This window comes from Orcinus orca, chromosome 10, assembly GCF_937001465.1.
Source record: "Orcinus orca chromosome 10, mOrcOrc1.1, whole genome shotgun sequence".
Taxonomy (NCBI): domain Eukaryota; kingdom Metazoa; phylum Chordata; class Mammalia; order Artiodactyla; family Delphinidae; genus Orcinus; species Orcinus orca.
Genome location: NC_064568.1, coordinates 83,171,000 through 83,192,847, shown reverse-complemented (window position 1 = coordinate 83,192,847; position 21,848 = coordinate 83,171,000). Strand labels below are relative to the sequence as shown.

The following is a 21,848-nucleotide window of genomic DNA, read 5'->3' as shown; positions in this document are numbered from 1 at the left end:
CACATACAGGAAGGGTCCTTAAACCTTGGGGGGAGGTGACACCATGGTTTTATTTTGTCCTTAGTAATGCATTTACTTTGTAGAATCAGAGGACAGTAGAATTGAGTGGTACCATAAGATCAACAGGCCTTATCTCGTCCTACAAGATGAGGAAACGAAAGCAGTGAAGGGCAGTAAAGTGACTTGGCCAAAGCCACCGGGTAGTTGACTGGTGGTTGATTGGGAATTAGACCTCGATCTTGAGATTCCCAGCCCAGTGCTCTTTTCCACTGTGCCTTGGGGGCCTCTGGAGCACCCCCTTCCTTCATCAGCCCCCAAGTCCCATTGATTTTCCCTTGTAAAGATCTCTCCAGTCTTTCCACTTTCCCTCACCTCCCTGTCACCACGCTCCAAGTCTCCATCACCTCCATCCTGCGTGCCTACCCCACCTCTTACCTTATCTCACTGCCTCCAGTCTTGCCCTGCTCAGATCCCTTCTCCGAGTTTCAGCCAGAGTGAGCCTTCCCAGATCTGAGTGTGAGCATGTCTATCCCTTGCTTAAAGCCCCAGAGGCTTGCCACGAAGCTTTTAGGAATATGTTCAAAAGTCTTCTGTTTTTCTCTTCCATTTTACTGAAATATAATTGACATACAGCACTGTATAAGTTTAAGGTGTACAACATAATGATTTGACATATGTATGGCATGAAATGATTACAATAGGTTTAGTGAATATCCATCATCTCATATAGATACATTAAAGAAATGGAGAAAAATATTTTTCCTTGTGATGAGAACTCTTAGGACTTACTCTTTAACAACTTTCATATATAATGGACCATAGTGTTAACTGTATTTATCATGCTGTACATTACATCCCTAGAACTTATAACTGGAAGTTTATACCTTTTGACTGCCTTCATCTGATTCCCCCTCCCTCCCACTCCCTGCCTCTGGTAACTGCAAATCCGATCTTTTTTTTCTATGAGTTTGTTTGTTTGTTTTTGACCTATAACTGACCTATAACACTATGTTAATTCCTGATGCGAGGCATAGTGATTTGATATTTCTATACATTTCAAAATGATCACCATGGTAAGTCTAGTTGTCATCTGTCACCATACAAAGATATTACATAATTATTAACTATAATCCTCACGCTGCACATTTATACCTGTGACTCATTTATTTTATAACTGAAAGTTTGTACTTTTCGTACCTCTTAGTCTCTGTCACCTATTCCTCTTATTCTCCCACCCACCTCCCCTCTGGCACCTGCTTGTTCTCTGCGTCTATGACTCTGTTTCTGTTCAGTTCTGTTTGTTCATTTGAGATTCCACATATAAGTAAAATCATACAGTATTTGTTTTTCTCTGTCTGACTTATTTCGCTTAGCATAACATACTCTAGGTCCATCCATGTTGTTGCAAATGGCAAGATTTCATTCTTTTTATGGCTGAGTAATATTCCAGTGTGTGTGTGTGTGTGTGTGTGTGTGTGTGTGTGTGTGACACATCTTCTTTATCCATTCATCTATTGATGGGCACTTAGGTTACTTCCATATCTTGGCTATTGTCAATAATTTCTGCAATGAACATATGGGTGCATATATCTTTTCAAATTAATGTTTTTGTTTTCTTTGGATAAATTCCCAGAAGTAGGATTGCTGGATCATATAATGGTTCTACTTTTAACTTTCTGAGGAATCCACACTGTTCTCCATAGTGGCTGCACCAATTTATATTCCCATCAACAGAGCACTAGGTTCCCTTTTCTTTACATCTTGGCCAACACTTGCTATTTGTGGTCTTTTTGATAATCGTTATTCTGACAGGTATGTGGTGATTGTGGTTTTGATATGCATTTCCCTGATCAGCAATGTTGAACATCCTTTCACGTGCCTCTTGGCCATCTGTATATCTTCTTTGGAAAAATGTCTATTGGATTCTCTGCCCATTAAAAAAAATTTTTTTTTGATGTTGAGTTCAGAATTCTTAATATGGTATATTAATCTGCTCAGGCAACATAACAACATACCACAGACTAAGTGGCTTAAACAACAAAAATTTATTTCTCATAGTCCTAGAGGCTGGAAGCCCAAGATCAAGGTGCCAGCAAGGTAGATCTAATTCTGAGGCATATTCTCTTGACTTGTAGGTGGCCACCATCTCCCTGTGTGCTCATATGGCCTCTTTCTTCTCTGTGCACACATGGGCAGAGAGAGCTCTCTTGTATCTTTTTTTTTTTTTTTTCGGTACGCGGGCGTCTCACTGTTGCGGCCTCTCCCGTTGCGGAGCACAGGCTCCGGATGCACAGGTTCAGCGGCCATGGCACATGGGTCCAGCCGCTCCGCGGCATGTGGGATCTTCCCGAACCGGGGCACGAACCCGTGTCCCCTGCATCGGCAGGCAGACTCTCAACCACTGCGCCACCAGGGAAGACCCTCTTGTGTCTTTTATAAGGACACCCATCCCATCAGATTAGGGCCCCACCCTTAGGACCTCATTTAACCTTAATTACTTCCTAGAGACCCTATCTTCAAATATAGTCACATTGGGGTTTAGGGCTTCAACATATGAGTTTTGAGGAGCACAATTCAGTCCATAGCATATGGCCTACCAGGTCTTTCTTGATTAGCCCATCTCACCAGCATCCTCTAAGCACCACTCTTCTCTCTGCCCCCATGCTTCTGTAACTTGAATTTCTCTTGGTTCCTCAAACTTGTCCAGATCTCTTGCAAATCTAACCCCTCCATCACCTTCCTTTCGTCCTCTGCCTGCCCCACTGCTATTGGATCTTTATAAGAAGAAATCTATCTAGCTTTAGAATAAGCAGATATGGTTTTGCCCCCTTTTGACCCGAGTCCATTGAGGCATCACAGGACCTGTCTTGGACCTCTTTGAGAATCACCTACTCTTTTGAGAACTGAGAACTGAAGATGGTAGAGTGTACAACCCCCTTTGTGAGCCAGAAACCAGAACTCAATTCCTGCTTTATTGGTGAGCTTCCTCCTTTTGGATCTATATTTTGGCCTTTCAGTTTCTTCTTAGGGAGACCCACTGGACTCATTTCTTGAGGGACATGGCTCTCCCTTGCCTGTTAAGCAATAAACTCAGCTTCCCCTCCCCCAGCCCTGATGTCTTTCTATTTTGGTTTGTCACTTGCAAGTCTCGGTTTAAAGGTCTGTCTCTAAGGGAGGTCTTCCCTGACACCCCATCCTGTGTTTAGTTCTCTGGCTCTGCATTCCTATGGCAGCCTGTACTCTCCCTTTTTTAAGAGTTACCACCTCGTTTCTATATGTTTCATGTCTGTCCTTTAGAGCTCTGTAGGGCAGGAGGCATCTCCATCTGGTTGGTTGTGGTATCCCGAGGGCTAGTACAGTGCCTGACACCTAGTAGGATATCAGCAAATATTAGCTTTTATTAGTATATGCTCCATAAGTATCCACTGGCCTGCATTGTCCTCAAAGAGTTTCTCAGATAGTGTATGCATTTTGTTTTCTAAAGTGGACTAAAATTTCTCAGAAGAATCCTCTTTTCCTTTCTTTAAATCTCCCACACTATGACCATTATGGGTTTCTTCATCCAAGAAACATTTCATCAATGATTATTAATTGATCTCCCTACAATAACTTTCCCAACAGGCATATTTGAAGAAATAAGAAAATTTAAACAATATGTTATATAGCAGAACCATCTATTATGAATTTATTGTAACAATAATCTATTGAGAATTAACAAGGAATAAAGGAATTCTTCTCTTCCTCTTCTGCGTAGTCAGGACTTTGCGTCCTTGAAGTTGTGGGTTTCCTGACCGTTGAGCGGTTTGGCTTTTTTGTGTGTTTTAGAAAGAAAAGTAAGAATCAGACTGGGTGGGGGTTTATAGGAAGCCCACACCAACGTAGGCCTTGGTTTTGGAAGGTGCTGGATGTCTGGTCTGAAAGGGAAGGATGAAGAGGCAGGCAGTAACCTACCTCTTGGATGGCACTTGGACCTCTGGGGACTCAGAGAAAAAAGAGGGCATCCAGTTTCTCCAGGACATGTGGAGAGCTGGGCCTTTTCAAGAGCAGCCTCTCGGACGGTATTGGCTGCCGGCATCCGTGAGAACTGCGCCCAGGTGCTCTGTACTGGGTATTTTCAGAACTTCAACAACTGCCCCCAGGTAAGGCCAGATCAAGACTATAGAGAAAAACAGAAAATGTTATTAAAAATAAAAGAACTACATGAAACCAAAAACAGCTTTAAGGATGTACTATAGATTTGTGATTTTTCCTAGATGCCTGATTACTTTGACTCCCTCCTGCTCTCTCCATCTCCTCCTCCTCTTTCTTCTTCTTCTTAAACATCAAATTTCCAAAGTTGATGCTTTTTTCCCTCTCTCCTAGCTTTGCTGATGCTATGCTTGGGCGATTAGGAATTGCTCAGGCCAGCCTAATGGTCTGTTTCTGTTGGACCCCCGAGGCCTGGATGAGGAGCAAGGCAATGCTGACCAGGTGGCCAGAGGAGCAGACTCTCATCTGTTTCCTCAGGATTGCAGAAGCCTCGACTTCCTTGTTTGATCCAAGGGAGGGAGTCTGAAAACTGTCAGACACTAGAATACCATCAGTGATGGGCAGGGTGGAAGCCAGATTTGATACGAGTGAGTCCGTACAGAAACAGGACATTACATGTGCCCCAAGAGCTGTGGATCAATTCATTCATATCTATTACATATATAGAGATATACATGCTTATTTACACATAAATGTTTCTAGATAGACAGAGAAGGAACTAGTAACAATTATGGCTTCTGGGAAATAGGGTGGGGTCTACTTTTTTTTTTTTGAGACAGTTTTTTTTTAAACATTGAACAAATGTTACTTTTACAATAAAAATGTACTTCAAAAATTAAAATGACTCATCAGATTGCTAATATCTACAAATTTCAAACTACAGGACAGCTGGAGACTCTGCTTTCCAGGAGGGAGATCTTGTGACCCAGGCCTGGGTTGTGAAGGGGGATTAGTGATGCCTTCCAGCTGTGGCGTGTCCATTAGGCAGCTGGAGAGGTAGCTAAATATAGACTAGCCTGCGAAGTGTGCCAAGATGAATCAGGGCTGGAGCTAGAACACTCCTTCACTGCGTCCATGAGCACGCACATCGTACCTAAGTCCCAGGCACTGAGAGTGTAGGAGTGAACAAAGCAGATGGGGCTCCTTGGCCCCTGGATTTGGAGTCTAATCACAACCACAATCAAGATATGGAACAGGTCTACTGCCCCCAAGACTCCCCTGTGCTATTCCTCTGTAGTCACATCTTCCCGCCCGCCCCACCCCCCACCAAACCTCTTGCTATTTTGATCTATTCTCTGTCACTTTAGCCTTGTCTTTTTAAAACGTCTCATAAATGGAATCATATAGCATGTAACCTTTTTGAGACCAGATTTTTTCACTCAGCATAATGCCTTTGAGATTCACCTCAGCTGTTGCATGAATAATTTCTTTCTTTTTGTTTTTGGATTGTGTGCCATGGCACGGAGAAGCCAAGTAATGCATTTACCCATTTTAACTAGTTTTTGGTAATTACAAATGTAGGCGGCTAATGAGCATACAGTGTATAGGTTTTTGTGTGAACATGTTTTTATTTCTCTCAGGTAAATACCTAGGGGATTATTGACTTGTGCAGTAAGTGTATTAACTTTATAAGAAATTGCCAGACTATGTTCCAGAGGATGATTTTGCATTCCACCAGTAATGAATGAGAGCTCCTGTTGCTGCCTTTTTGCCAATGCTTGGTAGCACTGTCAATATTTAAAAATTTTTTTTGCTACTCTAACAGATTTGTAGTGGTAATTCGTCCTGTTTTTTTTTTTAATTACATTTACTTAAAAAAAATAAATTTATTTATTTACTTATGGCTACGTTGGGTCTTCGTTGCTGCTCGCCGGGCTTTCTCTAGTTGCGGCAAGCGGGGGCTACTCTTTGTTGCGGTGCGCAGGCTTCTCATCGCGGTGACTTCTCTTTGCTATGGAGCACGGTCTCTAGGCACTCGGGCTTCAGTAGTTGTGCACGCGGGCTCAGTAGTTGTGACTCGCGGGCTCTAGAGCGCAGTCTCAGTAGTTGCGGTGCATTGGCTTAGTTGCTCCACGGCATGTGTGATTTTCCTGGACCAGGGCTCGAACCCGTGTGCCCTGCGTTGGCAGGCAGATTCTTAACCACTGCGCCACCAAGGAAGTCCCTTATCCTGGTTTTAATTTGCATTTCCTTAATGGCCAATAACGTTGAACAACTTTTTATATGCTTATTTGCTTTCCTTTTATCCTCTTTGGTGAAGTGTCCCTTCAAGTCTTTTGCCTACTTTTTAAATTGGGTTGTCTGTTTACTTGCTGTTGAGTTTTGAGAGTTCTTTATATATTCTGGATACATATCCATTGTTGAATACATAACTTGCAAATATTTTCTCCCACTCGGTACCTTGTCTTTTCATTCTCTTAATAGGACCTTTGGCACAGTAAATATTTTTATTTTGATGAAGAATATTTCTTTTTATTACTCATTTTTATTGAGATATAAATGACATATAGCAAAGTGTACAAATCTTAAGTGTACAGCTTGATAAATTTTTGCATTTGTATTCACCCATTTAACCACCATCCAGATCGAGATAGTATCACCCCAGAAGGTTCCTTTAAACATCTATCTAGTCAATATGCAAAACCCCTTTCTTGCCCGCCTCTGAAATAACCGCTATTCTGACTTCTATCACCACAGATAATTTTGTCTAGAAGGTTTCTAATGACTGTGCTCCAAGTTTTGTGACCTACCTGGTTTTGTCTTGGAAATTAGAAGCCTCCCAAACCCCACCTTGGGGAGAGACTCCAACGCCCCTCACCAGATGTGATGCAGAAGTTGGTGACCAAAGCTGGGCTTCTTAGCATCTTGCCTCTGGCATACCAGCAAACCAGTCTTCACAGCAGAGTCCAAAAACCTGGTAGAAAAGGGTAGACAAGGCTTAGGCATCCTAAAGCTCCAGTGAAGTGGCAAGGGTACTGTCCCAGGAATCAAAAGGCATGGGTTCAGCTCCCCCTACCCCTGACATTCACTGCATGTCCTTGAACAAACTACATAAGCTTCCTGTGCCTCAGCCACCTCATCTGTAAAATGGGAGCAGTAATACCTACCATGGTTATCAGGCCTGTTCACCAATATGTGAGTCTCTCTTTCCTTCCAGATACCTAGGAAGATTGTACTTTGCCACCTCGTTTAACTCCTACCAATTAACCCAGGAATGGCTATGTGACTTATTTTGACCAATTAAAACGTGTCTCTTCTACATGGAAGTGTTAAAAGCCAGTGTGTTCTGTGCTTTTTCACATTCTCTCTTTCTTCTACTATGGCAAATGGCGACGTTCTAGGTAGTGACTGCTCTGTCAACCTAGGTCCTGAGGTTAGGACAATGATGGCTCAGAGCAGAGGCTCAGTCAACCCACCATTGATAAGTGGCAGGAGTAATAAATCAATCTTTGCTGCATAAAGCCCCTGAGCTTTTGAGGCTGTTTGTTACGGAAGCATAACCCAGCTTGCTTGGATGATATACCGTACTATAAGTTTGTTACTAAGATTATATGAAATAAAATGTATGGAACTTCTGGACACACAATAAGGATTGATTTCCTGCCTTTCAAAATCTCCTCCTTTTTCTTCTGAACCCAGGGGTACTCTAACCACCTAAAACCCTTGATAAGAGGCAAGAGAACAGACCACCACCACTCAAGCACAAAAGAAGGATGAGAGGAAAAGGATACAAAGCAACAAAGGGTATAGAAATATGACAAAGAGCAAGGAAGAGAAACAAAGTGTTAAGGAAGGAGAGAAAAAAGCGTAAGAGCAGGGAAAAGAGAGAGGTACAGAGGATGCCTGAGACACAGACAGAGGTGATTCTGAGGAAAACAATGGCTGAGGCAAATGGAAACTGTATCTGTTTTGAGATGCTCATCCCAATCCCAGGCAAACAACATCATCTGTTAAAGTAGCTGAACAGGGCTTCCCTGGTGGCACAGTGGTTGAGAGTCTGCCTGCAGATGCAGGGGATGCGGGTTCGTGCCCCGGTCCGGGAGGATCCCACATGCCGCGGAGCGGCTGGGCCTGTGAGCCATGGCCGCTGAGCCTGTGCGTCCGGAGCCTGTGCTCCGCAACGGGAGAGGCCACAACAGTGAGAGGCCCGCATACCGCAAAAAAAAAAAAAAAAAAAAAGTAGCTGAACAGGGAATTCCCTGGAGGTCCAGTGGTTAGGACTCCACGCTCTCACTGCCAAGGGCCCGGGTTTAATCCCTCGTCAGGGAACTAAGATCCCACAAGCTGCACGGCGTGGCCAAAACAAGCTAGGGCTCTATTAGTTCCTGGTCATCCACTCATCAGTTTTTCCACTCAACCATTACTGATCACCTACCGTGTGCCTGGCACTGTGCTCGTGCTAAGTTTACCGAGATGTGCAAGACCCAGTGCTGGCCTTTCCCTTCAAGGATCCCCCAGTCTGGTGTGAAGCAGTCACCTGAACAGTTAGGATACAATTTGGCCTGATGGAGGTGCCCACAAGGGATATAGGAAAGGGGGAACCAGGTTCTGCTCAGGCGGGGTCAGAAAGCGCTTTCTGGGAGACATGAGTCTAAGGGTCCTGAAGGGTAACTAGGAGTTAGCAAAGGCAGGGTTGGTGAGGGCATGCTGGGCAGAGGGGCAGCAGGAGCCAGCTGGTGGAGGTGAGAAGCGACAGGCAGTTTGGTGTTGCTGGAGCCTTGATGAGAGGCAGTGGGCACCAGGAGAGGCTGGAGAGGGGCTCAAGGGCCTATGACAGGGGTTTGATGTCTTTACCTGGGGGTGGGAGTGGGACTGGGGCAGATTTGGGTGGTTAAGCAGAGAATTGACATGGTCAGATTTTAGCTAAATAGCTCTGCCTGCTGTGTGGACTGTGGGTGGGGGCAGAATCTGTCTTTTTTTTGGGGGGGGGGCGTGTTGTGCTGCGTGGCTTGCAGGATCTTAGTTCCCCGAACTGGGCCCTTGGCAGTAAAAACATGGAGTCCTAACCACTGGACTGCCAGGGAATTCCCAGAATCTCTTTTCATGAGATCTCTTGGGATTGGGCTGAATGCCCAGCCCAGGGCCTGCAGGTGTACAAGATGGCCTTGGGAATAATCATCCCAGCCCAGTCTTAGTGAGTGCTGCCACAAGCCGGGCAGTGTTCTATGTGCTCCAAGTAGAGTAACTACTTCACCCTCCCGAGAACCCTGTGATGAGGATGGTATTCTTATCACCCCCCACTATGACCATGAGGTGACTGGGCACAGAGAGGTTAACTTATGTGTCCCAGCTGCACATTCCAGTGCAGGCTGCCTGGCTCCAGGATCAGCCTGTAATCACTCTCTATCTTGCCTCCTCCGGGTCCACTGTCCTCTGGAAGGCTCTCACAGAGGAAGAATATTGTATTGGCATCCTGCTTCAAGTTTATGAAATCTTTCACATGAATGACCTCATTCCACCATGCAACAGTAGCTTCTGTGAGTAGGTATTATTACTCATAGCTAAGAAAACCAACAAAGTGATTTGTTAAAGGTTAGGATTTAGGTGGCAGAGACCCAGACGTGTGTCTTCTGACCCCGAGTCTAGTGTCGGGTCTCACGTTCATTGTCAGTTGATGCCACAGCCAGCCTCACGGTCAGCCTCCCGGTCAACATGCCATGTGGTTCAAAGGCCAGGGCATTTTCCACTCCTACCCAACTGCCTCCTGTCGAGGAAAATGTTTTTCTGAACTGGGTAAGAGAGTCATAGAGAAGTGTGTTGCTGGCACCAATTCCCTCTGATTGGGCAATGGCTTCCGCCATCTGGACCAGGTGACGTCAGCCGTCTGGATTTCCGCCAGTGTTCTCCCACCCAGGAAACTGACTTCCGGCCAGGCTCCCAGCCGTCTCTGGCCTCCTCGAAAGGCAGACCTTTGTTTGCAAGGTGAGAGACTTTACATTAGATCTCAGGGAGGGTTTTGCTATAGGGAAGGAGGTAAAAATGGGGAAGAGGAGTTCAGAGGACACTGGCTAGGAATGAGCAGGAGCCCCTCTGTGTGGGGTCTGGGGTCTTTCTTGGAGCAAGATGGGGAGGATCCAGGGCTACGACTGGGAGATTTTTTTTGCTTCTTTTTCTGTTAGAGTCACTAGTTTGTTGTAGTTTTTAGGTTTCACATGTGATCTCGTACAGTATTTGTCCTCCTCTGTCTGACTTATTTCACTGAGCATAATGCCCTCCAAGTCCATCCATGTTGCTGTAAATGGCAAAATTTCACTCTTTTTATGCCTGAGTAATATTCCATTGCATATATACATACCATATCTTCTTTATCCATTCATCTGTTGATGGACACTTAGGTTGCTTCCATATCTTGGCATCTTTTCACTTTCTTTCTTTTTTTAAATATTTACTTGTTTATTTATTATTTGGCTATGTTGCAGCACGCGGGATCTTTGCTGCCGTGTGTGGGATCTTCATTGCAGCATGCGGGATCTTTAGTTGTGGCATGTGGGATCTTTAGTTGCGGCATGCAGGATCTAGGTCCCTGACCAGGGATTGAACCTGGGCCCCCTGAAATGGGACCATGGAGTCTCAACCACTGGACCACCAGGGAGGTCCCTCTTTTCACTTTCTTGATGGTATCCTTCGAAGCACAAAAGTTTTAAATTTTGATGAAGTCCAATTTATCTATTTTTTCTTTTGTTACTTGTGCATTTGGTTTCATAGCCAAGAAACCATTACCTAATCCACAGTCACAAAGATTTGAGCCTGTTTTCTTCCAGGAACTTAATAGATTTGGTTTCACATGTAGGTCTTTCACCCATTCTGAGTTAATTTTCTTATATGGTGTGAGATAGGGATCCAACTTCATTCTTTTGCATGTGGATATCCAGTTGTCCCAGCATTAGTATGCCTTTGTGTTTTGTTTTGTTTTGTTTGGCCGAGCTGCGTGGCTTGTGGGATCTTAATTCCCTGACCAGGGATTGAATCTGGGCCCTCGGCAGTGAGAGCACAGAGTCCTAACCACTGGACGGCCAGGGAATTCCCACTATGCCTTTTTACAGTTGAATAAATTGCAAGGTCCGTGAGAAAAAGGACAGTGCCTGGTTTTGGCCACCATTGTCTCCTCAGGATTCACTTAACCCCATAGCTGATACATACAAGATGCTCAATAAATAATAGGCTGAGTGAATAAATATATGAGTGATTGAATCTCAGGGAGGTTAAATAACTTGTATAGGTCAGTCAGCTGGAAAGTGGCCACACATTGTTCAAACCCAAGGCTTTTCATTCATTTCAAATGAAGCGATTTTGTGTGTCTAAATTTCTGAAACTTTCTCAGGTTACCGAAAGCTCTTTATCACAAGAAACCAGATTTTCTCAAAGTTTCCTTTGCCACCTCTCCCTGTAGCATTCCAATAATTCCACTGTTTGTGAGCAGCCAAACTTCTCAAATCTAGCAAGCCTCATGTCCCTTCTGCCTCTGCCTCCCTTCCCCCAGCCACAGAACCAAAGACTCCACTTCCTTCTACAGTCGTTTTTCTAGATATCTAACTACAGCCTCCTGCTGCACAATGTTAACATAAATCCTCATGAGTGATTGGTTAACTGTATATTATGGGACCTGGACCTGCTTTGATGTGGGAGGCATGTTGGGTGCGCGGGAAGCTTTGAGTGCTCTGGACTGTGTGAAGCACAGCCTTAGGGAAGCCCAGTGTGCTTGCTCTGGTCCTGACATGGCGCCCCCTTTGTGGAATGTGGCTTCTGATTCTGGGTGTGGCTTGCCGTCTTAGAGGAGGATGAAGCCAGGCGGCATAAGCACCAGTTATGGAACATTTAGATGGACTCACATCTTTTGGGATGGGGACAAGGGAGAGCCCTAAAGAGAAAGAAAGAGCTGTGCCCTTCCAAGTTTCCGAAGTTATGTCTAAACCGGGATGAGAGTCGGGTTGAATTACCAGCCCCCACCCTGACAGTGCTGAGTTTGAGCTCCCCCTGTTGGACCCTTTGAAAAATAATTATTTGAACTAGTACAGGAAAAATTAAGACAAAGATGGGGGGGGCAAAAGAAAGAACATTTATCGAGACTTGCTATATATTAAGCATTTTACTTAGGCATTTCATTTCACCCTCAAAGCAATCCTACAGGTAGGTTTTATCAATCCTAATTTGCAGAGTTGGAAGCTGAAACTTGCCCAACGTCACACAAGGATTCGAACCCAGAGGTCTCCTGAATCCCTAAAGTCATACTCTATCCAGGGCTCTGAGCCAAGGGAGCCAGTGGGTAGAAATGGCACGTGAGGGCCCCTCTCTGCCTTCATTTCACTTTGTCAAGACATCTTAGGGGCCCAGAGACGCTCTGGGAATCCTCCTGAATTGGTGGTATGCTGGAGCCAGCTCAGACTGGCTAGTGAGAGTAATTGTTAAATATTTAGGAATTTTCCAAGCTGGTTGTGAAACTGTTGGTAGCTGGAAATCAGTCATGGTAGGAGGAAGCGTTTACACTGTGGAAACTGGTAACCCCTACAAATCAGGGATGTCCCCCCTACCCCAAGCCCGCCATACGGATTTACCAGCACACCACTATAACCGACCTCTCCTCTCCCTAACAGAGCATTAACTTTAAGGCCCAGACTGAGGGCTGAGGACAACAGGGTCTACCCTCAGTGGTCATAAATTTCAGCGGCACACTGAGGAAGGATTGAGGATGGGTTGGAAAATGAGGAAGTGTGGGCTCATGGGAGAGAGAAATGAGGCTGTAGAATATTGGTTATTCACATGTGGGCAAAGTACCACTTTTATTTTAACTGAAACTGTAACTTTACGTTTATTTATTTATTTTTTATTCATTATACTTTTAAAAAATGAAGTATAATTGACTTACAACATGAAATTAATTTCAGGTGAACCAACATAGGGACTCAATATTTTTTTTTTTTTTTTTTTTTTTTTTTGCGGTACGCGGGCCTCTCACTGTTGTGGCCTCTCCCATTATGGAGCGAAGAGTCCGGATGCGCAGGCTCAGAGGCCATGGCTCACGGGCCCAGCCGCTCCGCAGCATGTGGGATCCCTCCGGACCGGGGCACGAACCCGCGTCCCCTGCATCGGCAGGCGGACTCTCAACCACTGCGCCACCAGGGAAGCCCGGGATTCAATATTTTTATACATTACAAAATAATCACCACAAAGTACCACTGTTTATAGTCACATGGATTTGGGGGGAAGGGTTGTAGTTTGTCATTAAGAGTCGTTTTCTTTCAGAGCAGTGGAAGAGGAGATCTATTTCATCCAGAAACTAGAAAAGTGCCCTGGATTGAGAGTGGGGGGCTCTACACAACACAGAGGAGGGGAGATCTTTTCTGTGGAAGGAAAGATGACTTTGAGCCTTGAGATGAGGCCTTGGGTAGGATGCAATTGATGGACTATATTCCTGACCATGAGACTACAGTGGGATCATTTTGCCTGCCCAGCAGTGACCTTCCTCTGGCAGGCCCCCCAGATTACCAGGGTTACAGAGATCTGTGATGAGCAGAATATCACTAAGCACCAGGGAACTGTATCTCCAGCGCCCGCTCTGGGTGCTTTGGGCTTCTATTTGAGGACTCTCTCTTTGTGAGGGCTGGAGTCAGGGGACTTCCTCAGCTGGTTCAGATGCTGCAAAGAAACAGCCACCTCCTGTAATAAGATGAGGTACATCCTCTGAGGGGAGGCAGTGGAAGGGAGCATCTCCATGGGGAGAGGAAGGGACTTCCCAGCCCTGCCACATCCCAGAGGTCCCCTTGTCCCTGTCCCTTTATATGCTTATGAACAACCACAGCTGAAGTCATCAGCACTGCAGAGAACTGAAACAATTAAATAGGACTCCCCTAAAGGCTTACAGTTAAGTAAGAGAAGGGAAAGCAAAGAACTGAGCAGAAGGTAACCCGATAATCTGGTTGACAAGACAGATGCAGCTGATTTATCTTCAGTCCACAGCCGATGGTAGGGTTTGCTCCTTCCTGGCTCCTGACTTGCTGCCTCCCTCTCAAAGACATTCCCTGAGTCTTGAGAGAAACATGGAAGTTCCCACCCCTGCCTGCTCAAGTCTCCCTTTCTGCGTTCCACGTCCCACCCTGAGGCCCCCCTCACCTATGCCTGTCTGATGCCAGAATGTCTATCTCTTTTAGAGACCACGTTACTGCCAGGTGTGTGACCTGATCCTACAGAGCACAGAAAGCACGGTCTCCAGGTAATCCCCACATAGCCGGGGTGGAGTGAGGGTGTAGTCATTCCTTCCAGGTGTTGTTGACTCTCTTGAGGTCCAACCCAAGACTAGAGATTGTGGTCAAAGGGACACCCAGATTGGATGGGTGTGCACGGGGCAAGAGCTGTGAGACTGATGTGACAGTGAGGATTAATTAGTCCTTTCTGCAGGACAGACTTCCACCTGCTGGTACAGCTCCCAGGCAAGGCGGGCCTGGGCAGACCTCACTGGCAAGGTGGACACCGGAAAGGATGTGCATTGGGAGGGAGACTACTAGTTTCTGTTAAGGAGAGGTTGGCACCCATGGAAACTGACATTCAGCTAACTATTGGCTGGTGCACCACCTTCCCTAACCTCTGAGAGAGCCTGCTCCCACCGCTTGTTCACATCCGTTCATTCAACAAATATTTACTAAGTTTCTCTTAGGTGCCCGGTGCTACTGGATAGAGCAGGAACAGGACAGCCATCTCGCCCCCATGGAGGTCACAGGACAGAGGGATGAAAGACAGTAAACAAGTAATTAAAGGGAGACAGGTGTTATGAAGGAAAAGTCCAGGAAAAGTATAATGAGGTACCTAATTAAGTCTGGGGCGACAAGGGATGCCTACTGAAGAGGATATCATTTAAGATATACCTGAGGAATTAGTAGGACTGAAAATGGAAGCTCCATGAGGGCAGGGACCATGCCTGGCTTGTGTACTAGTGCCCGTGTCTGGCATGGAATAGGCATGGATAGCTTTGGTTGAGAGGATGAAGGAATCTAACTGAATAAAGGGAGTGTGTGTGTGTGTGTGTGTGTGTGTGTGTGTGTGTGTGTGTCTATGTGTAGTTAACCCTGCTTTAGCTCAGCTTAGTAAACAGCTTTTATAAAACTGCTGACGCTCTGTCTGATTAATGATAGGTCAGAGAGGGATACTAAGGAGATGTGCACCATTAGAGGCAACTTAGTAATAGAACAAGCCCTGACATAGATTCCTTGCCACTTGAGTTTGAACCCTGAATCTACCACTTACTAGCTATGACAACATGAGCTAGTTGCCTGCCACTCTGGTGCCTTGTTTTATGTAAGTTCTATCTTCCAGCATTGTGAGGATAAAAGACAATGTATATGAATTGGAATGTTATAGTATATTATAACATTAATACTATATAACTGTTACTATAGTATAACTATTATAGATATTATACTATAGATCATATATAGTATATTATATATTTTATAGTATATATTTTATATATAGTATGGTATAATGACAACTATTAACATAATTAATAACTATAATACTTGGTAGTCACTGTTATTATTTATATATACCAAGCTCATATCCAAAGGGACTTTGATAGTTATGAGACATAAACATGACACATCTGGATATCGTTAAACAAGAGTAAAATAATAACTCAAGTAGGAAGGGAAGGGAGGATGGGTATGCAGTGCTAGATAATATCTGTGTAGAAAGAGGATGAGCCCTTGGAAGATAAATCAGAAGCCTTTCCTACTGGGGAGGGGCTGCTATGCTAGGCATGCTGGCTGCTTCACCAACCTCCCTCCCCACAAGACAATCTTGTTTCAGGGAGTTCAGAATTTTTCAACCTCCAAGGCACATTTGTAGCAAGTTTTGGGTGAGGGATACTGAAATGAAAGGGAGATTGATGTGTATTCAGCCATTGGCCATGCTTCCAGAAAGGAGAGCAGACCCTTTTGGCCTTTACAGAGATCTTTGTGTATCTCCAAATTAGATGATACATAAGTACTTTATCCAGATTTTCTGGGACTTTCTTAATCATATTTACGTGGAGAGGCTGCTGCTTCCTGCTATATTCTCTTACCACAAGTTAACCACTGTTTTTACTTTCACTTTGTATCTTATTCTGTGAGAAATTTTTGAGCTGCCTGAAAACATTTCCTGAAATGGTTTCTCAAGTCTCTTTTCAAAAAGCTGCATTTATTGTGGATTAAGAAAGCTGAACTGCCATCAAGATCAAAACACCCACCTTTAATTTACCACAAATTACAATTCCTAAAAACCATTACTTTCCCACAACTCTTCACATTTTCATTGCGTCCATCACCAGTGTTAATGACTGGATTTTTCTTGCGGGGTGGCGGGGAGGCAATTTATGCAAAGAAACAAAGTTTTTTGTTTTGTTTTTGTTTTTCTATTTTGTTTGTTTGGTTTTTGGCCGCACCTCGCAGCATGTGGGATCTTAGTTCCCCAGCCAGGGATTGAACCCGGGTCCCTGGCAGTGAGAGCGCCAAGTCCTAACCACTGGACTGCCAGGGAATTCCCAGAAACCGAGTTTTTAGAACAGTTTTTTTTCTGGTAGGTTTCTGCCTACTCGACCACTTGCTGAGAAACACAAAGCTGCTTTGGCTGGGTGGTCAGCTCTCATCTCCCACCCCCAGCTGGGCAGCACCATTCTTGCCCGTGCCTCAGCAAAACTGTGTGTTCCCACACATCAGGGGTCTTCACCGACAACTGAAGCAGCCGGAATGTCAGATTTGCAGATGCCACACGTTTACTGTGCCGAATATCCATATCGAGGAAACACAAACAAGTAATAAAGCCAAGTGCTGCATTATTGCTTCATCGATTCACTGAAATAATTCTAGACATGATTAGTTGTATTATAGCTACAGAGTTAAGCCCTATTGTTAATTATGTTTTGGTGGTTTTGGGGGGACAACTTAATAGGAACACAATTCAAATGTTGCTCCTTCACTGAGGACAGACAGAACCCATGCAACATAGTGGGCATCTTTGCCTCTTGTGTAAATTCCTCTCCCTTTTCTGTCATTATCATTATGTCATTATTGAATCTTCAGGGAATGACCCTTGTTAGGAAATGATGGAAAAAAAGGCAATGGCTCTATAATCACCAATTACATTGTGACTTCTTGCATGTAAATGCACCCAACTTTCGGTCTCATTTACTTATGATAAAGCTGTAAGAGGTCCAACAGCCTTTGTTCAGCTGGATTTCCTGGAAAAGGATCCAAAATAGTGGATGGCCAGATGACTCGCTGTGAAGCGAGCAATGGCTTTCCATTGCTCACGTCAAAGACAAAGCCCTGACTGGAAGAGCTTGGCATTTTTTCGACATTTTTTGCAAAGATGACAAATTTCTTTAGATAGGCCTCTGTTTAAACATTGCATGGAAGAAGCTTTGTTGATTGTGTCATGGAGGTCTTTCGCCCTCCAGTGACCTCAGACCCCCCAAGTTGAACTGAGACTGCCCCTTCAGCATCTTTGCTACACGTATGAAACTGCAGCTATTCCATATAAATGCCAGTTGTTGAAATAGGAAATAGGCAAGAGATGTATGTGTTCCTGAGAAGAGGGAGTGAGGTTGCCCTTGAGAGCAGGAGGTTGAGAGCATTACCTAGTAGGTTTTTGAGCATATGAAAAGGGATGATGTATGAAAAGGACCTAGCCCAGAGTTGCCATATGATCCAGCAATCCCACTGCTGGCCATATATCCAGACAAAACTATAATTTGCAAAGATACATGCACCCTAGTGTTCACAGTGGCACTATTTACAATAGCCAAGACATGGAAACAACCTAAATGTCCATCGACAGAGGAATGGATAAAGACGATGTGGTATATGTACACAATGGAATATTACTCAGCCGTAAGAAAGAATGAAATAATGCCATTTGCAGTAACATGGATGAACCTAGAGATTATCATACTAACCAAAGTGAGTCAGAAAGAGAAAGACAAAAACCATATGATATCACTTATATTTGGAATCTAAAATATGACACAAATGACTATCTACGAGACAGAAACAGACTCACAGATATAGAGAACAGACTTGTGGTTGCCAGGGGGTGGGGGGAGGGAGAGGGAAGGATTGGGAGTTTGGGATTAGCAGAAGCAAACTATTATATATAGGATGGATAAACAACAAGGTTCTACTGTGTAGCACAAGGAACTATATTCAATATCCTGTGATAAACCAGAATGGAAAAGAATATGAAAAAGAATATATATATATTCAGTTGTATATATATCACTGAATCACATTGCTGTACAGAAGAAATTAACACAAGATTATAAATCAACTATACTTCAATAAAATTTTTTAAAAAAGAGAAAAGGACCTAGCCCAGCACATGGCAGGTATTAAGAACTCAATAAATATAAAATTATTATTATCTACTTAGCAGTTATAGCACTGTTGGCTTCATGTGTCAGCAATACTTCCTGACTTGTTCATTTCTTGCCCTTCTTGGGGTCCTTTTGTTTATCTTAAAAGTCCTTCTCTCCCCTGAAATAATGATTGTCCTCTCCACATCGCATCTAGGGTTAAAGAGCTTGGAGCTGAAGGACCTCAAGTGTAGGTGTAGTAATAGATAGGGATAATGGCTAATTCCCAGGTCTTTTGACTTAAGAACATTCAGGCCCTGGGGACAGGGTTTACCTTTTTCGAAATGGAATCCCGTACTGCATAGTTTCCAGTTACTCCCGTCCGTGGTGTGGCTGGTGGTGGAATTTGATGGAGCATCACAACCACCTCCCTTTCCAAATCGCAGGCCCAGTCGGGATCAGGGACATCAACTCACTGCACACAAGCAGAACTCATTCATTTGGCACATCCTGAATGATGCCAAAAGCTGTGCTCCAGATGGGCAAGAGCCTGAATGAGAAGCACCTCAAGAAAATCGCCTGCCTGGAGCCTCATTCTGAGTAGTTGAATGTTCTACCCTCTGCGGTGGGTTGGCCTGGGAGCAGGGGAGTCTTCGGGGCTGGGAGAGAATGGGAGAGGTGGCCTTGTTCGTTAGACTCTTCTTCTGACACATAAAGAGCCAATTGGAGGAGTTGTCCCAACCCCGTGGTTCTGGGCTCTGAAGTGGTTTTTACTTATAATAGCAGCAATGCCCAGGCTCATGCCAGTGGGAAAATAGCCTGGAATCTAGGAGCCTCAGATTTTTTTTTCAGATTCCCTCAAATGTCTCATATCCTTTTTATGAGTTTACTTTTTCTGAATCAGGATTAAAATAAAGTCCATACATTATATTGGTCGATATTTTTTCTTATGTTTCTTTTAACATGTAGGTTCTCTTTCCAATTCCACTTTTTTTTCCCCCTTGAAATGTATTTGTTGAGGAAACTGTGTGTGCGCATGTGTGTAGGGCGTGGTTTCCTGTAGAGTTTCCCACAGTCTGGTTTTGGTTGATTATATGCTTGAGGTACTATGTAACACGCTCCTCTGTCCAACGAATTCCCTGTAAATTGGTAATTTCATTGGTAATTTCCTGGTTCAGTGTTTATATTTGCAGGACTCCTTCTCAGAGAGTGCTGTGAACTTCCAACAGAATGTGCATAATGTCTGCTTGTCTCTCTTTTGGTGATGTTATCAGTCCTTAATCATTATTGACTAATCCATGATTTCATTAGGGGTTGCAAAATGGTGATATTGAAATTCTATCATTCTGCTCATTTACTCCTGGATTACTTCTGTAAGAGAAATTCCCTCATCAACCACATGGTCAGGTATGGTTCCTACAGGAAAGGCAGGATAAATGTTGCTTTCTCTTTATTAGCAGTCTTCAAATTATTGAGTTTGCTACCTAGAACCCTCCAAAAATGACCAATTAAAAAAATCATTATAAAGTCACGGGTTTAAACATATTTGATGTACTTTAGTTCACTGTAGTCCATTGTAGTTATTATTCTTATGAATGTTTAAATTGTCCCATCTTTGGCAACATCACCTCCTTTTTTTTTTTTTTTTTCATCACCTCCTTTTGATGTAGTCTTAAGAGATTTTGATAGTCTTTGAATTTCTGATATGACAAGATATCCAAGCACACCTTGTACATTTCCTTTTCCAGGCTGAGAACCAAACATTTCTTCAAGGTTTCTATTGATCGGAATGCCAATTAGAGACTATAGTCAGGGTGCTAGAGATGTTCATTGCTACTGGGTTGGTCCTTGTTTCTACAGCCTTCTAATGGAAAGGAATATATACACATATATTTAAAGATATCATCCTTTGTTTATACTAATACTTTCAATTCCAAATAGAGACTCTCAGTGTTTTATGTAACTTCATATATCTTACATCTGTTCTTTCTCCCAACCAAATATCTCAGTCCCCAAACACACCAACATCTGCTTTATCTCTCAGTACTGTCACAATTAATTGATTACGTATATCTCACTATGGATATACAGTCAAATTACTGTGGTTTAAAGTACGCGGGCCTCTCACTGTTGTGGCCTCTCCCGCTGCGGAGCACAGGCTCCAGACGCGCAGGCTCAGTGGCCATGGCTCACGGGCCCAGCCGCTCCGCGGCATGTGGGATCTTCCCGGACCAGGGCACGAACCCGTGTCCCCTGCATCGGCAGGCGGACTCTCAACCACTGCGCCACCAGGGAAGCCCCTACCTAAATTATTTAGGCAGTTAAGGGAGATGTAAAAAGCTGTTCCCAAGCCTGCTGGATCCTGATTGCCTTCAGCTCAATGGTCCATATGCCAAAGTGGCACATTTTGGGGTGGCCTATTTTGCTCCCCTTCAAGTTGTTGGTTCTTTTCCCTCTGCTTTTAGAAGCTCTTTATACATTAAGTATGTTAGCCATTCGTATGTGATATGTTTGTCATTTTACTTTGCTTATGATAATGTTTTCTCTTGTAAAAGTTTTTGCTTTTAGATTTTTATGTGGTCAAATGTATCAATCTTTTCCCTCAATGGTAGCTGGACTTTTAGTCATAGCTATGAAAGTATTCTCCACTCCCAAGTAATAGCGAGATTCACTCATTCCGCCCCACCCCCCATACTTATATGGTTTCATTTAAAAAAAATTCTATATGGAATTTATCCTTTTGTATGATAAATGGACACAATTTTTTTGTTCATATAGAGTTTCAAATCTGATATTATTAGCTCCTTCCCCCAGCCTCCCTTCAGCTTGTCTTTTCCTGGACATTTTATTCTTTTCGAGGTTTTCCAAAACTGGACATGGATCAAAATAAACGTCTGTTCAACTCCCTGCATTTGTTTTCATTTTGCTGTCTGTTTTTCTTTCCTGGACTCTGTGATTTCTGCACAGTGTTTTTCCAGCAATTCAAGGAAGTTATGACCTTTCAGGCTTCAGGAAGAGTGGACTAAAGACCTGTCCAGTGAGTGATTCAAGCTGGAGCAGGTTGTGCAGACACCCAGGAGGGGCTCCTCTGCTTGGGGGTGGGGTAGAAAATGGCTTCATGGAGTGGGGGGTGGGTGGAGGGGTGCTTGCAGGTGTGAAGCACGTGGTAGCTCAGTTTTTTTTTTTTTTAAATTTATTTATTTATGGCTGTGTTGGGTCTTCATTTCTGTGCGAGGGCTTTCTCCTGTTGTGGCAAGCGGGGGCCACTCTTCATCGCGGTGCGCGGGCGTCTCATTATCGCGGCCTCTCTTGTTGCGGAGCACAGGCTCCAGACACGCAGGCTCAGTAGTTGTGGCTCACGGGCCTAATTGCTCCGCGGCATGTGGGATCTTCCCAGACCGGGCTCGAACCCGTGTCCCCTGCTTTGGCAGGCAGACTCTCAACCACTGCGCCACCAGGGAAGCCCGGTAGCTCAGTTTTTGTTGATGATCCATGTTTC

The 21,848-nt window shown here is 44.1% G+C and overlaps 2 long non-coding RNA genes across 3 annotated transcripts in view; both read right to left on the bottom strand.

The window, feature by feature from the left end:
- Window positions 1–21,848, bottom strand: part of LOC117198892 (uncharacterized) — a 93,750-nt gene that overhangs the window by 6,459 nt on the left and 65,443 nt on the right. For both annotated transcript variants that reach the window (XR_007479598.1, XR_007479597.1), the window contains exons 6-8: window positions 6,780–6,943; window positions 3,952–4,156; window positions 436–611 (exon numbers count right to left, since the gene is read on the bottom strand). This is a non-coding gene — a long non-coding RNA (uncharacterized LOC117198892). The remainder of the gene's footprint in view (window positions 1–435; window positions 612–3,951; window positions 4,157–6,779; window positions 6,944–21,848) is intronic.
- Window positions 7,996–20,172, bottom strand: LOC125965569 (uncharacterized). The gene is made up of 2 exons (XR_007479606.1): window positions 18,684–20,172; window positions 7,996–9,733 (listed from the first exon to the last, which is right to left on the bottom strand). It is a non-coding gene; the product is annotated as an uncharacterized LOC125965569 (long non-coding RNA).